A 6434-nucleotide genomic window follows, 5' to 3' on the forward strand; every position below is an offset into this window, starting at 1 on the left:
TTTAAACAAAAAAAGGTGAATGTTTATGGGACCAACTTGCAATTCCTGGATTAACCACTAAGTGGCACTCTAAAACCATCCAGCATCCACAAACATAAGAGCCCCCTGAAAGACAAGAAATTGACAGCAACCCTGTTATTTATTCATCTGTGTCTAACAGAAATACTTAACAAAACTAAAGGATTTGAAAAGTTCAAAGCATGCAAAAGACATCTTTTGTTTGTTTTTTTCTCCCTTTTTTCAGTTAAATTCTGTAAATGACAGAAAATCATTTAAAGAGACGCAAACAATAACAAAAGTGTGATCCACCTTTAAATGCACTCTTCAGATTTATTTCACAATAATGACAATTAAAAAAAAAAACTACTTAAAACAGAGACATTGCTTTGTATCTATTTGGTTTTCAAAGATTAATTTTTATTATTTGGCTATCATATTTTTGGATGGATGAGATATGATCTGTCAAAAAAATATTGTGAACAGCTTCAGCACTGAGAAATAAATAAATATGGGAAATTTACAAAAGAAAATGCAGTTTAGACTGAATATAACACTAAACTGGTTCTTATGGAGATCCTTTTACCTCAACACTCTATGGCACCTTTAATTGTATTCCATTAAAGTCTAAATCATGTGAAATTTAGTTGGAGTAAAATCATTTAAAAAGCTTTAGTTGAGCTTTTCCAGTATCTGGTGACAAACAGAAATGGTGGACAGTGCCGTTTTGGCCCTCGGATAGAAGATCACTTTGCCGTATTTGATGCCAATCACATCCGTGCACTGCACCAGTTTACGCCCAGTGTTTTTTTTATCTAAAGAAACAATGTTAGGATTTTTTGTCATGTTTAGCACAAAGATTTTAGTTGGTTTTTCTTAAAAAATAAAATAAAATAAATAAATAAATCTAAAATAAAATAATAAAATATTCTGTAGATTTCCGTATAAACTGCAAGGTAACTTGTGTCTGAAGTGAAACATTTTCCTAAATTTACTTTTTTTTGCATGTTAAAGGTTTACATGAAGTAAGTAAAGTGAATAGACTGTAAGCATGTGTTAAACGGCTATTCTGTATGCCAGTGGTCACCAACCTTTTTGAAACAGAGCTACTTCATGGGTACTGAGTCATACGAAGGGCTACCATTTTGAAATAACAAATTTGTTTAGTTTGTCTTTAGATATACATTATTAATGATGAATAATGATTGAGTGAATACACTGATTTCTCACCATAATTATCAACAATGACAACAAGCTAAGAAACAAATATAAATATTCAGTACTTTATTAATCTCAATAATTGTTAAAATTTAAAATGATAATCTTGTCACATTTTGAACTAATGACCAAATCTGCAGCATTTTCAACAAAATTAATGATTTTTGAGCTGGAGTAGGTCTGAGGTCACCTAAACCTATCTAACCTTCATGTATCATGGGCATATTTTTTAGACGTTTTAATTTTTAAATCTATGTAAATTGCAGTGTAATTAAAATGACTGCTCACAAGTGAGTTGTGCTATTTTTGGAAGAGACCTGAGGGCACCTTGTGTGCTCCTTGGGGGCACCCTGGTACCCACAGACACCAGGATGGTGACCCCTGCTGTATGCTATGATATTCTCGTTAAAAATGAAGGTAAAGGTTAAATGATTTTAATTTGACATAAATATTTGAAAAACCAAACTATTCACTGTCTGTTGTATTCACTTCGCATTAAAACAAGTGAACCACTACCTTTCATTTAAAGGGTTAATGCCAAGAATCATATATTTTTTTCCTTTCACCAATACAAATGAACACATGCTGCTATAACACTGGTCTACTTTAACCTTCTATAATAGATAGATAATTAATTAATCAGAAAATCCTACAGCTGATCCAAAAAGCCAAAATGACAGTTAATTGCCACTATGTACAAACATGGGCTGTGAGCTTCTAACCTATACATGTTCCATGCAAAATATCATTCTATAAATATGATTTTTCTGAATTAGTGTAAACTGTGTTTAACACTACCAGATTTATATTTGGATTAATCTTTTTTTTTAAACCTGAATTTAACTTGCTTCATCTGTAGATAGCTAAAATGATTTCTGCTGGATTCTACAACAAAACATAAAATAAACTGACTTTTTGTCTAAACTCTTGTATGTTTTCCCTATAAGTTAGAATACTTGATGTAAACTTCAAGGACTTTCAGACTTGAGGACACTTGGCGTCAATTAAACCCTCAAAGGGTCAAAAATGAGCCCGACAGAAAAATGTTTCACTAAGTATTTTAATTTGACATTGGCAACCTGAGACATTCTTTTGTGTCAAAATGATTTTATTTTCTATGATGATAATGAAATGGTATTTTCCTTTTTTTGTGCAAAATGAGAGGATTTAAGGGACAAAATGTCCTAACCTTGGGTTAACAAAAGCACGCGTGAGCTTAGCGTACCTTCTGAAGAACGGCGGCAAAGGAAAGGAATGTATTAAATAGTACAACATCCGGAATGAAAGAGAGAAGAAAAGGAGTCGGCTGGCAAAGAGACGAGCTCAAACGGCTTAATTTTGGAGTCGAACAACAGGGTTACAGACAGTTTTTCACAGGCGCCCCAAGACATCGCACGTGCACACCTGTCCCTGAGGAAGAAATCAATACACACATCCACGCTGTGATAGTCCCAACAAGACAAAAACGCACACACACACAGTCACACCACAGCCAACACGGGCAGGAGATCAATAAACATCAACACACAGGTGTCACTACTGATATCTAAAGAGTGGCTAATCAATGCTCACACAGACGTACCTGAACCAATCAGCTGCTGGAGGCTCAGTTTCACTTTTATCGTCTCTTTCTCACCGATTTAATACACTTCACAGCAACACACACACACACATACAGCTCTTCTCCATCACATCCAGTCGTCTCCTCCTGTTCGTCTCCAACATGCCAGTCACATCCACACAGAGGGGATTTTAATTCATTTAGCAGGAAAAACTTAAACCAGAACAAAAAAAAAATACTTCTAACGATAGGCTGAGAAGGCCCACATATTAACAACTGAGTGGGATTGGGGGGTGGGGTATATTTAAATCATCCAATCTGATGACAAAAAAAGGCCTTCACTTCCTGTAGTAGCCAGACGGCGGCACTCTAGTCCTAACGCTGCTCGCCGAGCAGGACGAAGTCACTGTGACAGGTATGAGTGCACACACACAAATGAATGCATATTCTCTTCATTCGCTAATGCTGCAAATGTAGAGACAGTAGGTCACTAAACATATGCGCTCGCATTTACTACATGCAGTCTGTCCCCCTAAGACAAATTTTCCTCAGTCTTTGCTCTAAATTGTTGTTCAAGCCTTTTGCTTAAAGTTTCAGTCAAAAATATTAATAAAAAACTCACTATGACACTATTAAGGTTAAGCACTGAATACTTAAAAATAACCTATAAACAATGACAGATGGGGTAAACATTCTCGACCTCTAAAAAATTCAACCTCATAATTTTAGGTTTCACCTTTTTGCTCTTGATAATATTTTCCCCGTTCACAGGACAGATGCACTAAATTTGGAGAAAAAAAAACAACAGAAGACGATTTTGTACCTATTTTATATTTTACTATCTTACTTTTAAATTGTTTTAACTTTTTAATTGTCATTTTTATTGCTTGTAGATTTTATTATACGGTGACTTGGGTCATGTTAAGGTGCCATAAAACTATGCAAAGGCGTTAATATCAAAAGTGAAGTGAGAAACTTTTACTTTATAATGACAGATGGAATTATGAATAAAACAGAAAAAGATAATTCCTGATTATTTTGCTTTTATGTCAGATACAGCTGTAGGTAGAACTATGATGCCATTCATTTTGTATATGATAGAAAGTGATGGGAGTAACTCATTACTAATGTATTTACATTTTACTTTTTGTTGAAATCAAGTCATGCAAAAAACCAATATTGAATTTAAGGATATGCTACTCATTAATCGTTCAGTAACTTGTGTTTTACAACAAACTACAATAAAAAAAAGTCATAATTCAAAGCAGCGACACATTAACAAATAAAAAAAAGGCCAGAAATCAAATCTATTTCCGCTTGTTGTAAGTCACTTTAAGCTTTTTTTAAATTCATTACAACTTAAATTACTAAAACAAAATAAATGCCCTGTTAGGTTTCATGGATCCACTTTAATTTTAATTATAATTTTTGTGTTCCACATAAATGTTTTTAGTCCTGCAGTCTTGCTGTAGGCTGTGTGGAATAATCTTAACTTGAACTTTTTAGCTATTAGTTTTAAACTTCTATTGGGCTCTTTTTTTTTCCAAACTAGAAATTTGCAAACTGACAAAAGGTGAAAGTTGTCCTATAATTGTTAATCTGCTGCTTTCTTTCTTTAAACCAAAAATGTACTATATTATTTCTGGTCTTTTTTACAACATGTCACCACCCCAGAATTAGATTTTTCCTTTTATGTTATGTTCTGTTCTTCTGCAGGTTTTAGAAAGAAATCAACTTAAAAGTAATGAATGACAACTCTGAAACAGTAAGTACTTTTTAGTAACAATGAGAAGTTATCCGTAATGCACTTCAGTAGTTTGCTTAAAATGGATGATAAATTGTGACAGACTGTTAGTATTAGACGTTTTCTGTATGAATAAACTGCATTTAGATTTAGATTTTTTTTTAAAATCTGTTGCCTTTCTCATTTTTGTAATTTCAGTCCAACTATTTGATATATTTAAACTTAATTTTTTGTAGCCTGAGTGAAAAAATTGCCCAAAAATGTGCTCTTTAGCAAAACAAAAGCACAAAAAATATTAAAGATACAATACAGAAAGAGGGAAGAGTCCAAACTCATTTGACGTACTGATGAAAAGGTTATAGATATCTTATTACTCCCATTTGTCGCTCTATATCTTTGTAGAAGTGAGCATGTTTGTGTGTGTCCATGTGTGTCAGTATCGTACTTTCTCAGTAAATGCCCCAGGGCATTGTGGTCTATACTGCGCGGCTGGGAGGAGTTTGTTAGTGGAAAACCAGGTGCAAACAGACAACACATACACTGACGGAAGATAACCGAACGCAGCGCGCACACACACACACACACACACACCTTCAAACGAAGGATAAATGGACCCAGTAGCAGGGAGGTCTGACAGAATGCCTTTTCACACCTGGCTGAGCCCAGCGGAAGGTGACAGAGTCACATCTACCAAACACACACACAATCACACTCACACACACTCACATTGGGGAGTTCAGGGTCATAAGCAGCATCATGAATAAAATGAGAGCCTCTAAAACAGAAGGAGCCCTGCGTTTGCCTGTGTGGAGGTGTATTTGTTTAAGTGAGGTTGTGTTTATGTGGGCTGTTGGTCCCTAACCCCCATGCCAGTTTGGATCTGTAACGACCTTCTGTTCCCAGCACTTAAATGGCTTAAATACTTCAATTAGACCTGGGTCACAATCCTCCACCCGTTAAAGCATACTGTCAAGCACAAACACACACAGAAACACAGGAACAGAAATGGTTTCATCAGCCTGCAAGGTGACAGGACTCTTCTGTTGGCTTCCTCTTGTTTGTGGCCCAAAATAAGAAAACTCTAAATGTCAAAACAAAAGTGTTTTCATCACTTATTGCACCGTGTATTTTCTTTTCTCAGTGTAGAGTTGCTCAGGTAAGTCAAGGATCATTAACTGTATGCATGGACATTTTGTCTAAACTTGTCTTTTAGTCAGATTCATATATGTTGAATATCACGTTCACTCTCTCACCGATTTTTTTCAGTACAATTTTAGATTTTTTTTCTCTCGTCTTGCATCCTGATTGGCTGTTGACCTTGTAAACCAACCTCCTCTGTGCCTAACTCCTGTACAGAATACGTTTAGCTCATCAAATCAAAAATTAGAGTCCCATTAGTTGTCACACACCAACAGTAAGAGTGTAAAATTTATTCTTCACATTTGAGCCATCCCATGGGGGAGCGGTGAGCTGCAGACACAGCCGTGCTCAGGAACCATTTGGTTGTTCAACCCCCTTAATGCTGAGTGTCAAGCAGGGAGGCACTGGGTCCCATTTTTTGAGTCCTTGGTACGACTCTGCCTGGATTTGAACTCGCAACCTTTCAGTCTCAGGGCGGACACTCTACCACAAGGCCACTGCGCTGGTAAATCTTTATATCTTTATAAATCTTCTATAACGAGCAGATCTTTGTTTTCATTCGACTAAACTGGACTTATTTTTCCATAAAGGTTTGATCTTTTAGAGTTTAAGCAAAAGAAAAAAGTGTGAACATTTTAATGTCTGAGAAAAATGTATTAAGTGTGTACTGAGGGGCATTCCAGCCTTAAAACATCTATGATCTTACTTCACTAATTTCACTTATCGTTGGTTATATTTAGAACTTATCCCCCACGATAAATGAAGGAACAGTGA

The sequence above is a fragment of the Oryzias melastigma genome, linkage group LG1 (genome assembly GCF_002922805.2).
Source record: "Oryzias melastigma strain HK-1 linkage group LG1, ASM292280v2, whole genome shotgun sequence".
In the NCBI taxonomy this organism is placed as follows: Eukaryota; Metazoa; Chordata; class Actinopteri; order Beloniformes; family Adrianichthyidae; genus Oryzias; species Oryzias melastigma.